Consider the following 26,464-nt stretch of genomic DNA (forward strand, 5'->3'; position numbering starts at 1 on the left):
ATTATTTGGCCCAGCGGTTCCTGGGTGCTGGAGCCATCAGGAACAAACTCACAGGTTTAGCTTTTTATATATATAGATGGTGGATAAAATGTATCATGTAAAATCTTTAGCAGGTAAGAATAGGAATCTACAGGATTGTATCATGTACATGACACAAAGATCATTTAAATAACAGATCATTCATATGCATTACCAGAAAAATGCAATTTCAAAGTCATGACCGAATCATCATGAAAGAACTACTGTGTGAGATTGCTGAAATGCAAGGAGTATAAATTCTCACAGATGCTTTGAAAGAGAAGAAAATTCCATTTAGATGGATGTTGACTGAGGGGTTGGGTTTCACCTTCAATGGAGCCTACCAGAAGATCACAGATATCCAAGATGCAAGAAAGTTTTTCAGTAAGAACAAAAAAGATCTTCAGAAAACCTGAATGTGCTTTCTGTTACCCTTTGGCCCCTTCCACACCGCGCCCAAAAATAATGTTAGTTTCAAACCCACTTCCCGCAACTTCGTTTGCCGAGATTGAGATTTTGCCATTCCGCACAGCTTCAAAGAGCACTGAAAGCAGTTTGAAAGTACATTATTCTGCATGTGCGGAATGAGCCTTTCTTTCTAAATCTTTTTTGTAATCAGTAAGGCCGTTTCCGCACGGGCAAAAATATGGCGTTCGTCGCATACTTCTTGAAGCGTCAGAGCTGAGCGTTCGCATGCGGTATGGCGGTCATGCGCAGTCGCGCCGTCCAGCAAACGCTAAACCGGCGCGACGGCGGTTGATATTCAGAAAGCAGCTTAAAATACTCTTTTCCCCATGGTGGCGCTCCGGCGCCGCTTTCGGTCGAACAGCCGTACAGAGCTATTAAGACCATAATGGCGTCGGGCCTGCACGACTTCGCCCAGAGGTGCGCAAACGCAACGTCGCGAGACGCCGCTTCATGGCAGCGCTTCCGTGCGAGCAGGTCACATTTCTGCGGAGCTGCGGGGCCCGTAGCTCAAGCCTGTCTATTATTGAAACGGCTTTTTTTTGGGATGCGTCGCTAATTTGCGGCGTCCTTCGGCGTCGGCTGCTTTTGGCCGTGCGGAAGCTTGACCCTAATGCATAAGGGATAGAAGAGATAGTAGAGTAAGATAGATATTATCAATTTTAAGGTGAGGTTTTAAATTGGGAGGGTTTAGAGTAAGTACCGTGTTTAAGGGTTTGAGAAAGGGTTTGAAAATGAAACAGTATACTTATACCCTATGGCTCATTCCGGCTTTGTAAGAATAATGCACTTTCAAGCTGCTTCCAGGACTCTTTGAAGCTGGTGGCGGAATGGTAAAAATGGTTGTTGAAAGCAGCTTGAAAGTGCATTGCGTGGCCTGTGTCGATGATGAAAGCCTATCATTAAACTAACTGCCTAATACTAAGCAACTCTATTAGATGCGTTGGGTCTGTTATTATTGATATCTGCTCGCTCTGCTAATAATGTATATCCACCAACACTTGGGTCAGTCACAGCTCATTCAGAACTCTCTCAACCACACCTACCTCACAAGGTGTTCTGTTGTGGAGAGAAAAAGATAAAGGCATTTGTAAACCACCTCAAGCCTTCTTACAGGAGAGAAAGGTGGGGTATAAATCCAAACTCTGCTTCTCAGGAAAAAACGCGGTTTAGAGTTGAATCAAGGACTCCATTCCGCTGTGCAGAATAATGCACTTTCAAAGCTTCTTTCGGGTTATCTTTGAAACGATGTGCGGAATGGCAAAAACCACTTGCAAACAGTTGTGAAGGTGGTTTGAAAACGCCTTATTTTGCATGTGCGGAAGGGGCCAAGGTGATTTTTGAGTTGAATCCTGCTGATTTTTAAAATGACCTTCCCTAGCTTGCCAAAAAAAGTATCATGTAGTTTGGCCTGAACCGGCAGTAGAAGTGTAACCTGAGTTCAATACTGCTTCATGCAGCCTCTAAACCTATGCATCAAATAGCTCTTTATTACAAAGAGGATTGTTGCCAAGTCAGGAGTGAATTTAAAAAAAAATCCTTCCACTCCCACTTGCCAGACACCAGAGGTTCCTTAGCCCAGGGATATCAGAGAGTACACCTACCATGGGTTCATACAAAGGCTAAGATATGCTAAAACTAACCTTCTCAATCTTGACTGAAACGACAGCCTCAGATGTTCCTACTTATCTGTTTCTCCTTGAACATTTCAGAAAGAGGGGGGGGAACCCTAAACAACATAGCTCATGCCCATACATGAGATACAGTTGAGATTGCCCAAATGAAGTCAAGTTTCTGAGACACAAGGCAAAAAGGAACCCAGATAATCAAAGGTTGCCTTTCTAGAGCTGTCCAGGAAAGAGGCAGCTCAAGGCCCGAACACCTGCCCATATCAGGCGACAGCTTCTGTTTGACTGCCTGAAGAGGGTTCCCTTTGCTCCACGCAAACGTGGGCTGGTCCTGAAATGGCAATGCCAAATTCATTGGGTTGAAGACTCATGGTAACAGGAGAGGAGTAATGAGAATTAAAATTAGCTTGGGCACTGGCGGGTGACTATTTTCAAAGAAGCTGGGGACAGGAGGAACTAATTTGTGAGGAATGCTGGGGTATCAAGGATGGTATCTAGGGAAAGACCACTTTTTCATTACAAGAGACTCAACCTTGGCTTAGTTCATCTATTTCCGCAGTGTTGGCCTGACTATTTTGCAGAATTACAACTGGATTCCAGATAGTAGAGATCAATTATCCTGTAGGAGCAGCAGTGGCGTAGGAGGTTAAGAACTTGTGTATCTAATCTGGAGGAACCGGGTTTGATTCCCAACTCTGCAGCCCTGAGCTGTGAAAGACTATCTGGGGAATTCGAATTAGCCTGTTGCCAATCCCGCACAAACCAGCTGGGTGACCTTGGGCTAGTCACAGCTTCTCGGATCTCTCTCAGCCCCACCCACCTCCCAGGGTGTTTGTTGTGAGGGGGGGAAGGGCAAGGAGATTGTAAGTCCCTTTGAGTCTCCTGCAGGAGAGAAAGGGGGGATATAAATCCAAACTCTTCTTCTTCTTCTTCTTCTTCTAAAAAACAACTGTTTTGGAAGGTGGACTCTGTGGCATTTTACTCCACTGAGGAATCTATCTTCACTAAATCACACCCTCCCCAAGCTCCATACCCAGATCTTCATGAATTTTGTATCCCTAAATGTTGTTCAGGCCCTCTTACTGTGTGTGCTTCCTGTGTCCCAGGTACCTCCTCATTGGGCTGAGGCCAAGAAGGTTTAAAAAGGCCCTCACAGCCTTTTAATGCCCCATTGCCTATTGGTTGACCCACCATTTCTCTCCAGCTGGGATCCCACTCCTTTGTTCCAACAGTTCCAATCAACTCCACGCAGCTGGCTGTGTTGGGTCCCTCCTTGTTGCCCCTCCTGGTGCATTCCCGCTAAGTCAACAGAACTTCAGAAATTTGGTGGCCAGAGGCCTTCCCTTCCAGGAAAACTTCCTCCGCCATCCAAGCCTGAGCCGTGGGAAAGATGCTGGTTTCCAGCTGACATTGAGATGTGTCCCTGCTTCTCTGTGATGGTATTTTGGAGCTCCTTGGGTGGTTCACCATTGGGGGGGGGAGGCTCACCATCGTAAGTGGAAGCATTGAGTGGGATGGTGCAGGGAACACTGTCTGCTACCAAACACTGCATAAGAGTCTTTCTATACACAGTTTGCATTTAAGGGGGGGGGGGATCTTCAAACTATGCATTGGGTAGGGGCTTGCCTTTCTAGTCATCTCTCTCCCTTTGCCTCACCTACCATGTTTCCCCGAAAATAAGCCCTACCCTGAAAATAAGCCCTAGCGTGATTTTTCGGTATTTTTGGAGGGGGCTTAAAATATAAGCCCTGCCCTGAAAATAAGCCCTGCTCCCAGATTCCCCAGCACAGTCCTGCACCCCTGTCACCCCCCCAGAATGTCCTGCCTGCCCCCACCCACTCCCGCCTACTCCTGGAACCTGCCCGCAAAGCTCCCACTCATCTCTGGAAGATGCCCACTCACCCCCACAGTGCGCCCGCCATGGGCCCTGGAGTGCCCCTAACCTCTGGAATGTGCTCACCACTGCCCTGGAATGCCCCACCCCTGGAGCACACCCGCCACACCCCAGAACGCCCCCCACTCACCTCTGGAACATGCCCCACCACGGCCCCGGAATTCCCCTGCCCACCCCTGGAGCGCCCCACCTCCAACCCCAGAGTGTGCCAGCCATACCCCCGCCCACTCTTGGAATGTGCCCGCCATGCCCCCCGGAACACCTCAGAACACCCTCACTCCCTGGGAAGCAAAAAAAGAAAGACCTGCCCCGAAAATAAGCCCTAACACAGCTTTTGCTGCAAAAATTAATATAAGACCTGGCTTTTTTTCGGGGGAAGTCAAAAAAACTGGTAACTGGTAGTCAAAAAAACTGGTAGTCAAAAAAACTGCAAGGTCCAAAAGAGGCTGAAATCCAGTGCACATTTACCTACAAGCAAGACAACATAAAAACCTAAGGGGGTGGGAATTCCCACAGTCCAACAACTAATTATCAGTTTGAACCATTTCCATTTGGTTATGGGGGGGGGGGGAATGGATTAGTATTATTATTGTTTATTGTGGTCAACTGACACATACAAATAAAAGAAGCATGTACACATTTATTTATTTATTAGATTTTTAAACCGCCCATCCCCGAAGGGCTCTGGGCGGCGTACAACAGGCCTGCAACAACAATACATAATAGTACAGTACAGTAAACCTTTATTAGGCATAAATAATTCTACATACAGTATGTTTGTATGATAAACAGCAATACAACAAGGAATCCAGTACACAAAGTTAGGACAAATCATACACAAACTCTCCGAAGATGACATCCATATGTTAATCAAACCACGACATCCATATGTTAATCAAAACCGATTTGAATGACTTCCCATGTTCACCACGATGACCTGAGCCTCAGACATCAAATCAGTGTAAATTAGATGATGTGATACATTGAGGGACACATTTTAGTACCGTCTTTGTGATATTACTTCTGCTAGATATGTAGCAACCCTAGAGGTTATCTCAGAAGATGCATCACTAAGTAAATACTTCACTACATAAGCCGAGGGCAGATTTGTTTTAGCTTTAATAATCGGGATTATATAGTGACTACGTAATGCAGAGTGTAGCTGACATTCTAGGAGGATATGCTGTATTGTATCCACGGCATTAACGGAACATGGGCATAGTCTGTCAGCAAATAAAACACCTTGAAATCTCCCGATTGTAACTTTAGAAGGAAAGGCGTTTACTCTGGCAAGCATAAATGCTCTGCGACGAGATGGACTGTCGAGACTATAGAAGTATTTTGCTATCTTCCCATGTAGGATGGGTAGGTTTAGAAAATCTGGGGAACATACTGCAGGTTGTACTGGGTGAAGGGACTGAAATTCCATATCAATCAGTCTTTGGCTGAGCAATCTAAATATATATTCCTCGGTAAGAGGAATAACATTAAACACAGCAGGCTAAAAACAACATTTTACACATAAAAAAACTAGGTTCATTTAAAACCATTTACAAAAAACACAGCAGCAGCAATAGTCGATGGCAAATTGTAAAATACAATGCCAGTCAAACTGAGCAGCTAATGAATTCTGTAACGTTGTATTGGAAACAAACCCCATTGATCGCCAGGGTTGATTTGGCTGATCTGACTGGCTGGGCGGATGTCCCCTCCTTTCCTCACCACTACATGTGCATCTACCTTGAAACTGCACACTCGGTGGAGGAGGATGACCATCCCAGATAGAAGAAGTGTACTGTTTTTCGGTCAAGGGCATACGATAGCTGCGTTCCCCTGCTAGAACCTCCAACCAAGCTCAAGGATTGTACCAATTTTAATCTGAAGAAAACTAGGGGAACCTCGCCCTCTCTGCATCAGATGTTTTCCATCCCTTGTTCCACTATGTTTTTACACTGCTAATAAAAAAGAATAAGAGCGGTGTGTACTTTCCCAACAGGTTGTTCCAAACTCTGCCCTTGTTCTGAGTGGTGCGTGCTCTTCATACGAAGCTCGCTATTAAATAGAGTTGTAATGAAGTGCTGTTATCAGGGAAAGATGAAATTGCCTACTTACGCTCTACTCCCTTATTGCTATCATTACCTTTAATCAACAATCTTTTGGGCCAGCGAAAGAAAAAGCAACAGAGTGTTTTCTAGTGTACATTTAAAAAGAATCTTAAGCACAAATACATGTTTACCAGGGTGGTTTTTTTTTTAAAAAAAAACTGGTGGACTTTGCTTCCACACAGAAAAGATGGACACAAAATCAAAGATTTTTCATTGAGGAAGCCCACCTTTGTTTGTTTGCTTGTTTATGCTCAGAAGTATATTTAGGGTGGCAAGATGTACAGTCTGGTCACATACAGGTTAACCAGGAAGTTCTAAGGGGGAAGAATTGTGGCTTGGTGCTAGAGCATCTGCTTTGCATGCAGAAAGCCCCAGATCCAATTCCTAGCATCTCCAACTAAAAGAATCAGGTAGTAGATAATGGCTCATTCCGCACACGCAGAATAATGCACTTTCAAGCTGCTTTCAGGGCTCTTTGAAGCTGTGCGGAATGGCAAAAACAGTTGTGAAAGCAGCTTGAAAGTGCATTATTTTGCGTGTGCGGAATGAGCCAATGTGAAAGCTCTCTGCATGAGAGAATGTGGCTTCCAGTTCAGGTAGACAGTACTGACCTTGATCGGTCTGTGTTCTGACTCGGCATAAGGCAGCCTCATGTATTCAGCATGGGGTAGCGGTTAAGAGCAATGGACTCTAATCTGGAGAACCAAGTTCAATTCCCCACTCCTCCACATGAGCAGCAGACTCTTATCTGTCAAACCAGGTTTATTTCCTCACTCCTACACATGAAGCCTGCTGGGTGACTTGGGCTAGTCACAGTTCTCCCAGAACTCTCTTGGCCCCACCACAAGGTGTCTGTTGTGGGGAAAGGAAAGGAAAGAAGTCTCCAAGCTGCTTTGAGACTTCTTACAGTTGAGAAAAGCAGGTATACATCGAAGCCCTCTCTTCTCCAATTAGTTCAGTGTGGTTTGGTATAACACATACCCATATATAACTCTAGGTTCAATGAATTTGATTGGTCAGTTGATCAGTCAGAGCTTTAGTTGGTGACCCAGTAGAGAATTGTCTCTATGAGAACTGAATAAGGTTTTTGAGGCTATTTTGGTTCTCTTGCACAACTGTATTGAGAAATGAAAGATGAACACTAAGGATAACCTTTTGTTTATTGATTCTTTAACAGAGATGGATTATCACAAGGGCCAGATCCAATACCTTCCCATTGGCCATTACAAAGGGTCATTACTTATCCATCTCTCTCCAGGATCGGGTTTGTCCACACTGTAAAAACCAAGTGGAGACTCATAAGAACATAAGAACATAAGAACAAGCCAGCTGGATCAGACCAGAGTCCATCTAGTCCAGCACTCTACTACTTGCAGTGACCCACCAGGTGCCATTGGGAGCTCACATGCAGGATGTGAAAGCAATAGCCTTCTGCGGCTGTTGCTCCCGAGCACCTGGACTGTTAAGGCATTTGCAATCTCAGATCAAAGAGGATCAAGATTGACTTCTCCTCCATAAATCTGTCCAAGCCCCTTTTAAAGCTATCCAGGTGAGTGGCCATCACCACCTCCTGTGGCAGCATATTCCAAACACCAATCACACGTTGCGTGAAGAAGCGTTTCCTTTTATTAGTCTTGCTCACATTATTCTTGACTGTCCGAGATATGTGAGCATTAGGAATTTCTCCCCCAGGCTGGCCCTAGACAAATCTGAAAGAGACTCTGACTGTTCTGTTGTGGAGCTTCTGTTAAACAATACAGATGTCATACTCTTGGGAAAAGTAGCAAAATTTCTTTTACAAGTGACAGAACTTTCTAAGTAATGTATAGTGCTATATACAGTCTGCGTTTTGAATGTACTCTTGATTTGTATTTCAAAAATGTCTGGCATTTTAAATCTAGAATCTATTTTAAATGCCAAATAAAGGTTGTTGTTGTTGTTGTTGTTGTTGTTGTTGTTGATTCTTTAATTGGGGGACTACCCCGGTTTTCTTGATAAAGGCATCATTTAAAAAAAAACAAAATTGCTAGGTCATGTCCTGCTGTAAAAATAGATTTGTAAACTTATATATGTCTCATGCTAAGTAAATGTTTTAGCAGATGGCATTTCTTCTTAGATGACATTTCTGAGTTCAGCACTGTGTGATTTTTACCACTGTTTCCAGTGTTTTAGGGCAGTACGTATGATGGCCCAGAGTGACAGCCCCAAATTAGGGATGGCATGCTAATATATTTCAATTCTGTCATAATAAAGCTGTGAAGGACTAAACCTACCTTTTTATGCCTCATCACTAGATACTGAGTGAGCAATCCAGCAAATGTTAAGCACATTTGAATCTCACCAAACACAGTAGGATCCAAATGATAGCATTTCAGAGATTTCAACACCTTGTATTTAATGCATTTTAATGTTCTCTGGATTGTATCTGAAGCAAAACACATGTGGAAAAAGGTAGCTAGCTTTTCCTCCTGCTTTGGTGGAGTTTAGAAGCATTTCTGATCTGCTAATTTTCTTCTTGAGAGATCACACATAGATCCAGCCCACCATTCCTGTTCACTGCAAGAAAAGCAGTGAAAGGTACAACGTTATGATTTTTTTTTTCCAGAAGGAAAGAAATGTGGAATATATTACAGAAAAAGGCAGGAATAACTTCTCTGAACATTAGTTTTTGCCTGCTGTAAATCCATTTGGGGCCACAGATTTCAGAACCTTAGAACGGTCGACCGTGGTTTGTATTTCGATGGGTGACCTCTAAGGAACACCAGAGTTGTGATGTGGAGACAGGCAATGACAAACTATCTCAGAACATCTCTTGCCTTGAAAACCCCACTAGAGGTCATCGTACTTGACAGGAAGGGGAAAAAAAGAACACTTGAGCATTCACTGTTAATCCAGTGAGTTGATTCCAACTGAATCAGTGGGTACCAGGCTTATGCTGGGCTAAAGAAGAAGCAAGATCCATTTAGATTCTTCTATGAGTTGAAAATGTGTATTTATTTATTTATTTATTTATTTATTTATTTATTTATTTATTTATTTATTTATTTATTTATTTATTTATTTTATTCGATTTGGTAAACCGCCCTACCCCCGAAGGGCTCAGGGCGGTGTACAACAAACAACAACAAACATAATAAAACAAATCGAATAACCCCAATTTAAAATACAGAACTTTAAAACTATAGCAGCAGCATCTATCAATAAATAATTAATAATTAATGTTAATAAAGGGCGTCTGACACCACACCCCAGTGATCAAATCCTGGGAGTGGTCAAATTCTGGGAGGGGGCTGGCAGATGGTCAGATGCACAGCCAGTGGGCAGGGCAATGAGAGGGGCGGAATCAGCGGCCGGTCCCCCCAAAAGCCCGGCGGAACAGCTCAGTTTTACAGGCCCTGCGGAACTCCCCAAGGTCCCGCAGGGCCCTAACTGCTGGAGAAAGAGCGTTCCACCAGGCAGGGGCCAGGGCAGTAAACGCCCTGGCCCGCGTGGAGGCCAGCCGCATCATAGAGGGACAGGGGACCACCAGCAAGTTTGCCCCCGTTGAGCGGAGGGTACGACCCGGGACGTATGGGGTGAGACGGTCCCGTAGGTATGGCTTGGAGGTTCATATTCTAGTTTCCTTGATTGTGTTTATTGCTTTGACAAAAAGACTGTCAGAAAGAATTCCAAAGGATGCACTCCGAAGAACCATATTGAACATGGGAACTAGACTTTGTTATTAAAGCAAGTACTGCCTTTGTATCCCTCCCTTTCTTCAAGGACATCAGGTGGTCACATATGGTTCTTCCCTTCCCATTTTACCATCACAATAGCTCATGAGGTATATTAAGCTAAATACATAAAACTAGGCCAGTGAGCAACTCAACAGAATATGAGTTTGAATTAGGGTTCTCATTGGCCTGTTTATGGTAGGAAATCTGCAGCCAATAGTAGCCCTTGCCTACTGATGCTTTGTCAAAGGGGAGTACAATCATTTTTTTTGGAGGGGGGAATTAAAAGAAAAACAAGTCCTCAGTCACCAGAAGTTCTGACCAAAGAGTTCCTGCTGACTCCTAGAGCTTCCTGCAAGTGATAAGGATAGTGCTAGCAATCACCATACTATGGTAATCTCTCCTTCCCACCCTCTCTACCCACCACGTTCCTCCACACTTTGAACAATTATCTCCAAAGTTGTTGTTTGTCCACTATACCACTACTGCCTATTACTACTGCTTCTACTGCCAGGGGTAGGGAACCTGCGGCTCTCCAGATGTTCAGGAACTACAATTCCCATCAGCCCCTACCAGCATGGCCAATTGGCCATGCTGACAGAGACTGATGGGAATTGTAGTTCCTGAACTTCCGGAGAGCCTCAGGTTCCCTACCCCTGTACTATACCCACTCAGGCCAGGGAAGTCTCTGTCATATTGTTACCACTATATCTCTGAAAATGCTGAATGTCCTTCCCATTACTATATTCTCCAAGGTCACTGTGAACCAGTGGTGGGATCCAAAAATTTTAGTAACAGGTTCCCATGGTGGTGGGATTCAAACTGTGGCGTAGCGCCAATGGGGCTGGGCGGGGCACGACAGGGGCATGGCCGGGCAGTCCGGGGGTGGGGCATTCCTGGGCAGGGCTTTGGTAAGGACGCAGCCGCTGCGCCAGTTTTTGGGAGGGAAACGAGTGCACACAGGCGCAGGCTGCCACGCACGCCGGTGCACCTCCTGCTAGACTGTGTCAAGTTCTGCACACTACTGCTGAGAGGAGGGGCGTAACTAATTCAAAAATTACATGGCAAAATCACCAATTAGTAACCCCCTCTCAGCACACACAAATAATTAGTAACCTACTCTCAGGAACCTGTGAGAACCTGCTGGATTCCCACCTCTGCTGTGAACCACAAGTTATACCACAGCATAACAGTTTATACCACAGTATAACATTTTAGGAGTACCCCCATGGTTGATCTACAAGAAGATCTCCTTTTCAAAAATTGCTCCATATATTTCAAGCTTTAAGCTCTCAACAAGGAGATTAGATTTTGTTTTGACTTATTTTCTATCAGAAGCCAAAAAAATAAATAAAATTATTTTCTTGGAAACAGTTGAAACCAGAAAGATAAACTTGCAGGTGGAATCAGGGGAGATTGTTGCACAAGATCATCTAACAAGGAGCAACCATAACATGCATATTCAATTTAGAGATGCAGATTGTGTCTTGGAAATGTTAACAAAAGGACATCAGTAATCAGATACGTGTGTAAATAGGAACCTGTTGCAATATGATAAAAAGCTCCATTCGCCTATCTTTGTGGGCCAACTTTGAAACCTTTGTTGGTATAATATACAATCGTAGACAGAAGCGCTTGATTGTAATAAGTCCAATGATATCTAACTAGACAAAAGAAAAAAATACACACACAGTAATGGTAGCTCCAACATGGCTTCAGAACAGAAACAAAAGATAAGATATGAATAAAACATAAACTAGCACTGGCAACCGATGTGGGGGGAAAAGTTGGCAACAAACTCAAGTGTGTATTAATTTTATTTTAGTTCTTCAAATATAATTAGGAAGAAGTTGGATGCTGCTACTCAATTACGAATTCAGGTTTTCTTTCTGACCTTTGAAAAGTTTCTGTTGCCGTGCATTTGCTTTCCTTTGCAGGCCTGACGGTGCAGGGAAACTAGTTTGTATCATCTGTGGAGGTTTTTAAAAGACTTGGAACCAACTGATAGAAAGCAAGACTGGAAGCTTCAAGGAAAAGATCTGTGAGAAGTGCTTGACAAAGGATGGCAAGAAAAGGACAGCTTTCTTTCAGGATTAAAGCTAATATCGATTTCCTGAATTGGATAAAAAAAAGATTAGAAAGAAGTGACGATTCATGTTGGGCGGAATCTGATCCAACACAAGCCACTTAAATGAGCTAATAGCGAGCAACCAATAAAAGGAAGAGCTAGAAACAGAGAGGAAGGCACAACAAGAGAAAAGGAGATAGAGAAGTTTTGACAAAAGAAGAAATGATGAAAAATGAAGAATGCGGAGATACTTGTTGCATCACTGATAGAAAAGATATAGAAGGTCCAACTTGAGGGATGGGAGCTTTTAAGGGCACCCAATGAAGAAGGAACACTCAATGAAGGGCACCCAATGAAGGGCACCCAATGAAGAAGGAATAGCCCTGATAGCCTCATTTCATCAGAGCTTGGAAGCTAAGGAGAGTAAGCCCTGGTTAGTACATTGATGGGAGGCCACCAAAGAAGACCTGGGTTGCTATGCAGTAGAAGGCAATGGCAAATCACCTGTGCTCATCTCTTGCCATGTAAACCCCATAGGAGGTCACCAGGACTCAGTTTCAACGACAGCATACAATTAAATTCCCCCAAACTGGTCAAGGTTCTAAGTTAGCATCCCAAACCCAGGCTAGAGCATGCACATGAAAGGGAACACGTTTGGTACCAACTGTGAGGTTTGTGAAAGCAGATTTGCTTCATCAAAGGGTTGATTCCCCACTACCGTCTTAGCCAGGTTTCAGAACACAAACGACCTCAAACCTGGTTAATTTGTGTTCTGAAACCTGGCTAAGATGGTAGTGGGGATTCGACCGGGGAGGTCGTCCCTCAAACCTGGTTAGTTTGTGTTCTGAAACCTGGCTAAGACGGTAGTGGGGATTCGACCGGGGAGGTCGTCCCTCAAACCTGGTTAATTTGTGTTCTGAAACCTGGCTAAGACGGTAGTGGGGATTCGACCGGGGAGGTCGTCCCTCAAACCTGGGTAGTTTGTGTTCTGAAACCTGGCTAAGATAGTAGTGGGGATTCGACCAAAGGATGTCTGAAATTTGGGTGCTGTGTGGTTTCCGGGCTGTATGGCCGTGTTCTAGCAGCATTCTCTCCTGACGTTTCGCCTGCATCTGTGGCTGGCATATTCATGTCTTAAATACTTTTGTCAGCAAGGAAAACAGGAGATTTTTGAGAGTTGAAATTCAGTACTGGCTGTACACCCCGTAGTTTGGTTCTTATTTTCCTTTTCCAAAGGGAAACAGCTGGCACATTAGCAAAAAGAAAGTGGGGTGCGTGCAAATCATTGATTAAATGAAGACCCTGTGTCAAAGCAGGTGCTAAATGTGTTAGCAGACTGTTTCATTCCACAGCTTAGAGTGCTTCCGATAAAAATGCTGCCTATACCACCGCAGGCCAGGAGAGTCTCCGTCATATTGTGCCTTATGAATTGCAAAAAAAATGGATCAAATATATTAAATTGATTGATAGACTAGCAAATTAGTGGTATGAATAAGCCAAGTAACATTCTCTGCAAATATTATCACTTCAAATCGGATTCAGAGTGCTCTTCAAATGCACATGTGACTGCATCTAAGTTCGGGCTCCCGTAAAAAAAAATGATTACAGAGTAGAAAAAAATAGCCTCCACAGTAGTCAGGACTCATTAATTCTCAATATGATTTTTAAAGTGCTCCACATCTGATAACTGGGGAAAAGTATAATCATTTGCATTAACGTTCTGCCTTTCCCGACAAAAAAAGTCTGGCAGTCATTTGCAAATATTAATTAAGCATTCCAGCATATGTGAAGAAAGTCAGAAAACCATCTTTAATTCCAGAAGGCATGCAAGATTACACTGATTGGATTTGCATGCTGAATAATCTAAAATTAATACCCAATGCAAGGTTCAAAGTAGTTAAGAGCCCGAAGTCTGCTGATGTTGTGTCTAGGTCAAACATCTGGGAAGGCCAGCTGCACCCTCCATCCTCTTTTGTGTTTCAGATACTGTGAGCACCCAGCCTGATGATGTGCAGCCAGTGCTTACACACTCAGAAATTGCCCAGAAGGAACAGCCGTGACTTACCACAGCTGCCATTGCTGACGGGGAAGGGACAGCCTCCATGGCTGCCTCCTCCCCTCCCCCTGCCGTGTGAGCTCTTCTGGGCTTGTGAGGCTTTGCTTGCCAACGCAGGGCCCGGCGGGTCTCGGGCGCCAGGCAGTGACACTTGGCGCCCTTATGTCATCCAGGGAGGTGGGGCCGGGCGGCCTATTTAGGCCTGAGCTCGGCCTCCCCACCTCCTCATTTGTTGGAGTGTGCGCGTTGCCCACCTACCTCTCCCTGTTTTGTTCTGTGTTAATGCATGCACTTTATTGTTGTTTTCCGGCGGTTTGCGCATGGGGGACTGATCTTTAGCTGGGGGGGCAGCGGGCAAAAGACCCGCTGTGGTGGAACCTCCTCACGAGGTTTGGGGTGGAGCAAGCCAAGGGGTCACCTGCCCAGACGTGGGCTTAGATGGCTTGCGCCCCTGGCAGCAAAGAGTCTTCAGGAAGTGGGCGACCTACCATCTTAGAATCTCACAGCTGTCTTAGTGATGCATTATAATTTTTCATCGGCAGGCATGCTGAGAAAAATTTAGGTGTCTGGGGGACAGCACTATTGGCTGCCCAGAACACATACCACAAGATCAGACCCCCATGCTGCGCCTTACGCTTCTGTTTACCTTGAACCAATTTTGTTAATAAATGTTTTATTACCACACAGAAATGTTGTTGTATCAAAAGTTATTTTAATAGCAGGAGAGCATTAGCTGCTTCCCTCAGGCAGCAATCTGCCAAGCTCTTCAGCAAGTTCTATGGTGGAAAAAAATTACTTTTTCCCATCATAGACTTCAATGGGGCTTTCTGTTATCCCCAGCTGGCTCTGTGGTAGAAGTTTCAACGGGAGGCACTCTGGTGGGGGTCTTGTTCTGGGTAGGGGCCCCCAATATCCAGCAGGGCTGCTAGTGTGAGTCTCCTGAAAGGAACCAGCCAACTTTGCTAAAGTTTGCTTGAGATGGGCAAATGCTGGGGGCATCAGGTTCACCTTCAACTGGGTGCCTACAGCATTTTCCTCTCCCACACAAACTTTAGCAAATTTGGTGGGAACGTATCCCACCTTCCTCCATGGAGCTCTGGGCAGTGGCATAGCACCAACGGGACAGGGGGTGGGCCATCCTGGGCACGTGCTGGTGCGGGGGTATGGCTGGTATGTAGAGGGGGCATGATGGGGGAGTTCTGGCATGTTCTGGGGCAGGGTGGGGTGTGTGTAGGGGTTGCAGGGTGCACACGTGCCCTGGGCACAGTTTCCCCTTGCTCCACCCCTGACTCTGGACAGCATTAGAGATTCCAGGTAGCCCCTGGCCACTGGCAGGGAATGCAGGGCAGAGTAGCCAGATCCAGACGGAGAGACTCCTGGAGATTTGAGAGGGGACTCTGAGGAAGAAAGGAACCACTTAACTTCTCTGCAAGAACAATGCCACAGAGTTCACTCTTCAAAGCATCCATTGTCTCCAGGGGTAGTGATCTTTGTAGTTTGGAAATGAGTTGTAATTTTAGGAGTTCCCCAAGTTCCACCTGGCATCATAAGAACATAAGAACATAAGAACTAGCCTGCTGGATCAGACCAGAGTCCATCTAGTCCAGCATTCTGCTACTCGCAGTGGCCCACCAGGTGCCTTTGGGAGCTCACATGCAGGAGGTGAAAGCAATGGCCTGCTGCTGCTGCTGCTGCTCCTGAGCACCTGGTCTGCTAAGGCATTTGCAATCTGAGATCAAGGAGGATCAAGATTGGTAGCCATAGATTGACTTCTCCTCCATAAATCTGTCCAAGCCCTTTTTAAAGCTATCCAGGTTAGTGGCCATCACCACCTCCTGTGGCAGCATATTCCAAACACCAATCACACGTTGCGTGAAGAAGTGTTTCCTTTTATTAGTCCTAATTCTTCCCCCCAGCATTTTCAATGTATGCCCCCTGGTTCTAGTATTGTGAGAAAGAGAGAAAAATTTCTCTCTGTCAACATTTTCTACCCCATGCATAATTTTATAGGCTTCAATCATATCCCCCCTCAGACATAATTTTATAGGCTTCAATCATATCCCCCCTCATCCCAGTGCCACAGTGTACATAGTCCCCTTTCCCTATGATATCATGACCAGGCCATGTGAAGTTAGACTGGGGGAGGGTGGTCAGCCAGCAAGTTGCATGAAAGAGAAGGGACTTCTCTCCTGGATGCCTTCCCTCATCCATGTCTGTAGATGTGGGGGAAATTCTTGCAGAGAAGTTAAGTGGTCCTGGAAATCTTCTGAGTTCTTGCCTTATTTGCAGTTCTTTTCTGAGTATTAGAAGAAGAAGAAGAAGAAGAAGAAGAAGAAGAAGAAGAAGAAGAAGAAGAAGAAGAAGAAGAAGAAGAAGAAGAAGAAGAAGAAGAAGAAGAAGAAGAAGAAGAAGAAGAAGAAGAAGAAGAAGAGGAGGAGGAGGAGGAGGAGGAGGAGGAGGGGGAGGAGGAGGAGTAGGAGGAGTTTGGATTTATATCCCCCCCTTTTCTCTGCTGTAGGAGACTCAAAGGGGCTTACAATCTCCTTGCCCTTCCCCCTCACAACAAACACCCTGTGAGGTGGGTGCGGCTGAGAGAGCTCCGAGAAGCTGTGACTAGCCCAAGGTCACCCAGCTGGTGTGTGTGGGAGTGCACAGGCTAATCTGAATTCCCCAGATAAGCCTCCAGAACTCAAGTGGCAGAGCGGGGAATCAAACCCGGTTCCTCCAGATCAAAGTGTTAGAAATAAGAAGAAAAAAGGAAATATAACACTGAAATCCCTGCTCAGCATAAGTCAGTATCTCTGAGCTTTTGGAGAAAAATGATGAGAATGAAATTAAACAGTGATTTAGCAGTATGAAAGAGAAAGGGAGGGGGAGGGGGGACCAGCAAAGTTTCCTTTTTCTGTTACTAGCCAACTGAAACTGTTGCCAACCAACCCTTTATATACTTATAGGAGAGTTAACCCAATTGAGCACAAATAAGTAAGTAAATACGCACGAAACTGGGTTGTGGGTTTTACTAGCCTCTCCTTGCTGGGAAATACTAGCTTGGTTAAGTTTTGCCCTCTCAGAAGGCTATTCAACTCAAAAGAGTCCTCTCGGGAAAAAGAGAGGCACAAAAACCCTGCTAAGTAAATCTCTGTTGTTCATTCTCTCACTGCCTTTTTATGAAGACCTTTCTTCACCTTAATTGTTTGGTAACCAGTGGGAGCTCCACTGTTCTGTGTACTGCTATGTCATGTCTGGAGGGGAAAACATTGGAAGTGGAATAGGGTAGCTCTACAAATTGTTGGAAACTCTATGGTAGCTATCCTACATCACTCTATGGCAGTGATGGCGAATCTTTTCGAGACCGAATGCCCAAATTGCAACCCAAAACCCACTTATTTATCGCAAAATGCCAACACGGCAATTTAACCTGAATACTGAGGTTTTAGTTTAGAAAAAACAGTTGGCTCTGAAGCGCACGTTACTTGGGAGTAAGCTTGGTAAAGCAACCATGCAACACTTTGAATGGGTGAATCACAATCCTAGGAGGTTTACTCAGAAGCAAGCCCCATTGCCAGGTAAAGGATTGCGCTTTAGTTCTTCTTATGAAAATCAGTGGGGTTTAACAGCACTTAACAGGGTTACCTACACTGCCTCCCCAAAACTAGGTCTTAGATTTAATGGTAATAATCGAGCCCAGCAGCCCAGGCCAGCCTAGATGTGTATGTGGGGTGGGTGGGTGACTTTGTTTGCGCGTGCCCACAGAGAGGGCTCTGAGTGCCACTTCTGGCACCCGTGCCATAGGTTCGCCACCACTGCTCTATGGTAGCTATCCTACATCACATCCTTAGAAATAATGTAGCGGCACAGTTAGTGCTGGCTTTTTAAAAAAAAAATCACATTGCCACTTGGAGGCACTGGCATACAAAGAGGGCTGTCTTCCAGAAGTCTTCCAAATAGCAGGAGACCTAGAAGTCCTAGTTCATACTGATAGCATTCAGTTCCACGTAATTGTTGGTCACAGTTTCCTCACTTTAAAAGGACAATAAAACAAAGAGAACAGACTGCATGCCTTGCTTTTTTTCAGACTTTATGTTTGCACACACCAGGAGGCAAGCAACCTTGAATATTGGGAACATGTTCCTCCTGATATGTGCAGTTACGATGTGATTTGAGCTGTATTTTATACTCCCATACATCATCTGTGCGCACAAGCCAACCACTAGATTTGCACATAACATAGCACATACAAAATACATACACTGCCCCTTTTCAGACAACCTAGTGATGTGTTATTTGGGAGGAGTGTACCTTCTGGCGCAGGTGGACATGTCTGAAATTGACTTCTGGTTATATTGTAAACATTGGTCCATTCTGCACAGCTCAAAAAAGACGTCTGCAGGATGTCTTAAAAAAAGGTGACTGTCTCTTTTTGTTCCACACACCTAACATAAGACTTCTGGGGGACATTTTTAAAAAAGGCAGCTTCTGGTGTAAGCATTGCCAGGTTTCCCAATCTGACTGCCTTAAGTTCTCTGATCAGTTTCTTTACACTTCTGCTTGCACCTGGCATATTTAGGTAACAGCTGAAGAGATTCTCCTTGCTGCCATTTGCTGAAGGTTGCCCCAGGATGTTTGCTCTGCAGGCTCTGATCCCGGGTGCCTTTTCAGCCCCAAAAGTACATACCAGTAGTTGTACTCAGCTGGTCCTGTCAATTCTGACAATATATAGTTTTGATTTTTTTTATTCTTGATGAGCAATCTCTGCACCTATGCAGACACAAATATGACTGCTCGAAAGATCTGTCTACCTCCCATTGAGAAGCATTGGATTGAACTGCTCTTTATGTACCAAAAATGAAGTCAGTTTGAGGAGGGCAGGTCAACCCAATGCTTCTCAATGGGAGGTAGATGAGTCTTCTGAATGGCTAAGGAGCAGCAGTGGCGTAGGAGGTTAAGAGCTCGTGTATCTAATCTGGAGGAACCGGGTTTGATTCTCTGCTCTGCCGCCTGAGCTGTGGAGGCTTATCTGAGGAATTCAGACTAGCCTGTACACTCCCACACATGCCAGCTGGGTGACCTTGGGCTAGTCACAGCTTCTCAGAGCTCTCTTAGCCCCACCTACCTCACAGGGTGTTTGTTGTGAGGGGGGAAGGGCAAGGAGATTGTAAGCCCCTTTGAGTCTCCTGCAGGAGAGAAAGGGGGATATAAATCCAAACTCTTATTATTATTATTATTTGCGTCTGCATAGCTATGGAGATAGCTTGACATTTTTTTAAAAAAGGAAAACTATCAATTGCTGGAATTGGCAGGACCAGCTGAGTACAGTTATGTACTTTTGGGGCTGAAAAGGCACCCAGGATCACAGTCTGCAGAGCAAACATCCTGAGGCAACTTTCAGCAAATGGCAGCAGGGAGAATCCCTCCAGCTGCACACAAAATGGTGGGCGCAAGCGAGTGTAAAACTGACCAGAGAGCCAAACGGTTGGGCAAGAAAAATAAGACACCTCCTGAGCTTTGTATTCCACACAGGCAGGAGACGTCTTGCAGGCAGCTTAGGGGGAAAAGATGTACTTTGAAGAGTTCTCCAAAAAAGACGCCACGAAAGAGCTCCAGTGTACAGTGGATCACATGTAGGTTTACATCATACAGATTTTGCCAGGTCAGCAGGAGTGCATATCCCCCAAGAACCTGTCTCGAAGACACAATTACTGTCTCAGTGCTAGCCAGTTAGCATCTCTTGGCAGGGCTTGGATCTAAGCTTGTAGACTTCCTTGTGTTCCCCCAGCCCTCCTAGCTCACTCTGGAAACTAAGTAAATTCCGCATAACACTTTTACATTAAAACTGCACATCAGCTTCATTTTGGCTGTCAGATCTCGTTGGCATTTGTAGTAACAAAAGGAATATTTTTATTTTACCTGCCTGCTGCTGAAAAGGAGCTGTTTTCAAATAGAGGTTGAATCAATTTCTCCCTCTTAAAATTATGCACAAATGAACTGTAAAGCAGGCTTTCAATTCCATTCAGCTACTCAGGAGACAGCGAGAAGTCTTATCGCCATAGTTGTATCTACCCGGGTAGTCATTCAAGCGCCTTAATTGTATTTCTGATCTAATATGCTGTTCTCGGGGGATGAGAGATAGAGATCCTAAGATACATTTCTAATCAGAAGTCATTTTTAAGAATCATTGTTGCCCGAAAGAATAACTAGGCATGTGGGCAAGTTTTACATCTTAATCCTTATGTTCTGTTTGATCTTCATCACAGCTAACAGGATGACTGGCTCAGACTAGAATTTAGGACAGGGGTCTTCAAACTATGGGCCCCCAGATGTTCATGAACTACAATTCCCATCAGCCCTGCCACTTGGCCATGCTGGCAGGGGCTGATGGGAATTGTAGTCCATGAACATCTGGAGGGCCATAGTTTGAAGACCCCTGATTTAGGACCATGGCCAGGTTACCATTATCACGTATGAAAACCTGACAGAGTTGAGAGAAGTTGATTTGTCGGAGGCTTTCAACTGATGAAATCAACAAGTCAGTGTGGTGTAGTGGTTAAGAGCAGGTGGACCTTAATCTGGAAAACCGGGTTTGATTCCCCACTCCTCCATATGAGCAGCAGATTCTTATCTGCTGAACTGGATTGGTTTCCCTGCTCCTAAATTCCTGCTGAGTGACCTTGGGCTAGTCACAATTCTCTCTGAACTCTCTCAGCCCCACCTACCTCACAAGATGTCTGTTGTGGGGTGGGGGGGAAGAGAAAGGAGTTTGTAAGCAGAGGTGGGATCCAGCAGATTCTCACCAGTTCCCGAGAGTGGGTTACTAACTATTTGTGTGTGCCGAGAGGGGGTTACTAATTGGGTCCGCTTTTCCATCTCCATGCCCTCCCCTCCCTGAGAGGCATACTGCCTTTGAACGTGAAGGTTCCATATAGCAATTGCGACTAATAATGTCACTCCCTGAACTGGGTTAATCCCTTTCAGGTACTGCAATTCATGGATTCTCAGCCTTTCGTACCTTTTATCTCACCAGTCTCTATCAAAGAACCTGTGTGTTTCACCATTGCTGTGTTCAGATTTGTGAGTTGGGGCATTTTCTATAATGTGATGATGATTTAGAAATGACCTGGTGCAAAAAAAATTTTTGGGGTCATGGTGGGATGGCTGCCCATGGGGGGGGCCTCCAACTCAGGTTTTGCCCAGGGCTCAGGTTTGCCTAGATACGCCTCTGCCCCCTTTGCTGAGTGGGGGCTGGCGAGGGAACCTGTTACTAAAAGGTTTGGATCCCACCACTGTTTGTAAGCCACCTTAAGTCTCCTTACAGGAGAGAAAGGTGGGCTATAAATCCAAACTTCTCCTCCTCCTCCTCCTTTTCTTCTGGTTTTTCAAGGTTAGGGTTAGGGTTAGTGTGACTAGGGCTATGTAGCCATGGTCTGGTAGTTTTTGCTCCTAATGTTTCACCCGCATGTATTGTTGGCATCTTCATAGGTTTGTCATGGTACGATGTGTTTCTTTCTGTGGCTGGCCTGCGCAAGTACAGTCCCACATGTGCCTACACAGAGGATCACTAGACGAACAACAGTTACAGTAAGCAACATTGATTCCCCCCCCCCACTCCTACATATGAAGTCTTCAGGGTGACCTAGGGCTATTCATAGTTCTTTTAGAACTCTCTCAGCCCTACGTATCTTGCAAGGTGCCAGTTTGGGGGTGTGGTGGAGAAGAAGGCAATTGTAAGCCACTTTGAAATGTGAAAAGCAGGTATGAAAACCAGCTCTCCATACTCTTCTTCTTCTAGTCCTCCTCTGATGTCTGGGGTTAGGAGACAGTGCAAAGTCGTTCACTTCCAACAAACTGAAGCCTTTCCTTTCCCCCTCTTGGAAATGTCTTGGGTCTGCCAACTTCTTTAATGCAATAAAACTGCTCCTAGAAATAAAGTCTCCCTGTCTGGAGTAAAATTTAAGCACTCTCCCATTGCTGTGCAGCTGAAAGAGATTCTTCGAATGGCAACCATTGATCTTTGCACAGTAGCAAAAGCACTGAATGATGTCCAAATGGAATAACTGATTTTTTTAAAGTTACCACTTTAGATATAGCAAAACAGATAACATATCCACACTAGGGCAGCAATACATTTCCAGTTTCCTTACTTAATCCAAGGGAAAATAGAAATCAAAATTTTCAAGCAGGATTTTGCTTTGTTTCCTGCGTCTCGCAAAGCAATTGGTAAAACTAGACTCATGAAATGCAAAAAGGGCATAATTTCTTGCATGCTTGGGGCTGTCTTCTGATAACTCCTCCAATAAAATTGGTGCAATAAAATTGGTCACAATACTAGAACCAGGGGGCATTCATTGAAAATGCTGGGGGGAAGAATTAGGACTAATAAAAGGAAACACTTCTTCATGCAGCGTGTGATTGGTGTTTGGAATATGCTGCCCCAGGAGGTGGTGATGGCCACTCACCTGGATAGCTTTAAAAGGGGCTTGGACAGATTTATGGAGGAGAAGTCGATCTAGGGCTACCAATCTTGATCCTCCTTGATCTCAGATTGCAAATGCCTTAGCAGACCAGGTGCTCAGGAGCAGCAGCAGCAGCAGAAGGTCATTGCTTTCACCTCCTGCATGTGAGCTCCCAATGGCACCTGGTGGGCCACTGCGAGTAGCAGAATGTTGGACTAGATGGACTCTGATCTGATCAAGCTGGCTTGTTCTTATGTTCTTATGTTCTTACAGGCAAGAAAAGATAAAAAATGACGATGGTCCTTTCCCCCTTCCCTGCTCAATTTGGCATAAATCACCTAGCAAATGAAAGACCTAATGCTAAAATTATTGATAAGTCAGTCCTGGGCGAATGTTAGAACTTAGGAAATACAGTGCCTTTATTATTTACTTTTACAGGAGCGTCTCTGGAAATTTTTAATGAGCCTGCTCTGGTCATTGCTCTCGGCTTGCAGTTTCTGTTTTTTCCAGGAAGTCAGGGAAATTTGGACAACTGTGGGTGTTAGCCATGCAAATGAATGCAGGAAGAAAATGTCAAGCCGACTTTCATCAGTTTTCAAAAAGCTGTTTTACAATCAGACAGCACTGAGGGCATAGCAGGACTTCTGCTTTCATGTTTATCGCATTGCAAGTATTACATCTTTTGCTTATAGTTAGCCGAGTGATCTTTCTGGCATCTGAGAGTTTTGTGCATAGGACTGCCAACCCCCAGGCGAGAACCTGGACACCCTCTGCACCCAATGAGAACACCGATCCTCAAACAATTAAGGGTCAACTCGGAAACAGTCTCAAAAGAATTCGTATGCATAATATCTTGGATCAAAACAAGAATCGTTTCAAAATCACCTTTACATAAATCTGGGCAAAATTGTACAACAAAAATACTACCTCCGGATTGGGTAGGTATTTCAAATGGATCTTTTTCAAGTTTCAAAACTGTAAAAAAGAAACATCATAACAAAAAACATAATTAGTGTAAATCTTCTCTAGTACAAAAAGGGCAACCTACTCAATATAATGGCATGTTAACAAAAGGACCACAATGTGAAATTAAAAAAAATCCATGACACTGACTAGCCCCCAAAGAGGTAGACTAGAGTGTGATGTAACTTACAAAGAAGTCTTCAAATACATTTTTCCAGGGTACACTGTAAACCCCCTTGCTCCCTTTTCCAAACCCAGCTCTTCACAAGCTCCACCCACTTCTTCAACTATAGCTGGGCACTTTGACCGTTTTCACAGGCTTCAGGGTGAGGGACCTTATATCTAGAGGATCGGCATTCTACCAGTTCTGCTGGCATGGCCAATTGGCCATGCTGGCAGGGGCTGATGGGAATTGTAGTCCATAACATCGGGAGTGCCAAAGGTTCGCCACCACTGCTCTAGGCCCTAGGGTCTGAAGCTAACACACCAACATGATTTAGCATACCAGCAGCCCAATCTGGGTGTGGGGGTCGGACCTACTTCTGGAATTGGTGCAACCCTTTGCTGTTGCAGGTGCTCACCCTGCTGGTGCAAGAGGGAAGTGCACTTGTGAGGGAGGTGACTTTCCTGGGCAGTCAGGTGCAATGTGAGTCTGCAGTCTCCATCCTGGAAGCCATCATATATGCCTACAGAAAGCTGTGGTGGTGGTGTTGGGGGAGTTACAGGGGGTGGAAATCAACTGTCTGCCCAGCCCCCATGTGCTTGTGGAGCTGGTCTTGGAGATACATCACATTTTTCATGGCATATCTCTGTAATTGTTTTTGTGTGTGTGTGTTTTGGGGCTTCCCACACCATTTGGGGGGCATTTGGAGAGGGCAGAATCTTACATCGGACTGCACTAGGCAGCAAACTCTCCTGCATCCCAAACAAGAAACCTGCATGGCTGCAAACTTTGCATGACACACACTTTGCTTAAATGTTCTGCTTACCGTGCAGGAAATCAGGGAATGACTCAGAGCGTCTTTCCAGCCCGCTGAACTCTCTGCAGCACCCTTATTTTTATTGCCTGCGCTAAAACCATTTTCAGATGCCATAAAATCAGTGGCAAGTGACCTGAGAAAGGGGGATGCTGTGTGCTACCTTCCTTTCCGGCGTGCTTTTCTTCAGCGAGGTCTTCTTTCCTCGGTGCTCACAGTGATAATATGTGATTTTCACATTCCTTCAAGTGCTGTTATTGACACAGGCTGAACAGCTGTTTTCCCGCTGACTGATTTATCTGTCGGTGGTGATATGAGACTTATTGCCTCTCTGCTCGTTCTTCCATTTTTGATTCGTGAATCATGAGCAACTTCACTGAGGTGTGGAAGAGCCTCCAGGACGGAATGTTTTGTTGTCAATAATATAGCAGAGGCACATGCATGAATAAGCCAACTAACAGATGTGTTTCCCAGGTTTGGATTTCATTGTCTTGCTTGACATTTCCATATTTTCTTCATGTCGTCTGGGATGAATAATAGCTTTCAGCCACAACTCTTAATCTCAAGTTGCTTTGCTGGCAAAAGACTCACAAACTTCGATGGAGAATTCTATTTTGGTAAGTATGATCAATATAGTCCAGTTTTGGATTTACAAGCATATGCTCTTCACATGTTGTTATATGTCTCAGAAAATGATGCTAGCATGGTCAGTTAAGGTACGGCAGTTGAGAAAATCGTGCACTTCCACATTAGAATATAGTCCCAAATGAATATGAGAATCATGATTCATTTTTACTTGCCTTTGCCAAAATCATTATTTTGTGCTTTATTGAACATAGTACAAGAGAATTTATAGTTCAAACATACAAGAGCATTTATAGTTCAAATTGAATGTCCAAAATATATTTTTGCTTTCAGACTTTCAAATGGATGGTGAGGGGCAGCAGGGCTAGGTAGCACTAGAACACGGGCAAAATATTCTACAGCAAATACAAAACATCCAGCATGTTGGATTCTGTTCCGGAGGAATACACAATCCTACTAACACTTTTTTTCTAAGATAAACTATAGGTTCATTTATGAAGTGACACCTTAATGTGGTGATTTTCACGCTGTGTGGCTTCAGAATACCCTCTCTTGTTGGTGGGAAATCTCTGTACTTTGCAGACAATTTTAGAAAGTATTCTGAAAGACACAGACATTTCAGGAAGGACATTAATGAAGCCTCGCTATCGCTGAACATAAACTGAAAAGGGCCCTGGAGCATATCCTTTGGCTGTTGATGGCAGGAGGATGAAAGTTAGCAGTAGACAGGCCACCTTCCAAAGAAACATGTCTTCTTTTGCTTAAATGCTATAGTTGGCCATCTAGTTGAGGATTTTCCCAATAAGCTTCCAAGAAACATAGGCCGCTTCCGCACGGCGACGATGGGGGTTGGGTCGGCGTATTCCACGCCGACCCAGCCCCCCTGGGACCGTTCGCACGAACAGTCCCAGAAACAGAGTCGCCCGGCCAACCTGGCGCCTGGCCAACCTGGCGTGTCTCTGGCCGTCCGGCACGTCGCCGAGGCCTGGAGACACGCCCCCCCCCGCGCGACTGCTCCGGCGTCACAGGGCAGGGGGGCGTGTCCCCAGGCCTCAGCGACACGCCGGACGGTCAGAAACAAGGTAAGTGATGGGTGGAAGTGGGGGAGGGAACCTTGGAGCCGCTGCCATTCACACAGCAGCGGCTCCAAGCCGCCATTTTCTGAAAACCTCACTTCCCAAGTGAGGTCGGAAAACGGCGGCTTTGCGCCAGTCAGGCGGCGCAAGGGAGGCACGGCTGCGAAGCAGCTGCGCCCCCTTTGCGAATGGCTCCCCCATCCCCAGGGCACCATAATCCGCCCATGCGGAAAGGGCCTTAGGCTCATTCTGCACATGCAGAATAATGCACTTTCAAATTGCTTTCAGTGCTCTTTGAAGCTGTGCGGAATGGCAATGGCAAAGTTGTGAAAGTGGTTTGAAAACGCATTATTTTGCGTGTGCGGAAGGGGCCTTAGATTTCATTTGTTTTGAGAAATGCAGAAGAGACTACATTACTGGCAGAAAACAGTGAGGACGCAAATGTCTGCTCATGAAGGTTCAAGTA

Source organism: Sphaerodactylus townsendi, linkage group LG08 (assembly GCF_021028975.2).
Source record: "Sphaerodactylus townsendi isolate TG3544 linkage group LG08, MPM_Stown_v2.3, whole genome shotgun sequence".
In the NCBI taxonomy this organism is placed as follows: domain Eukaryota; kingdom Metazoa; phylum Chordata; class Lepidosauria; order Squamata; family Sphaerodactylidae; genus Sphaerodactylus; species Sphaerodactylus townsendi.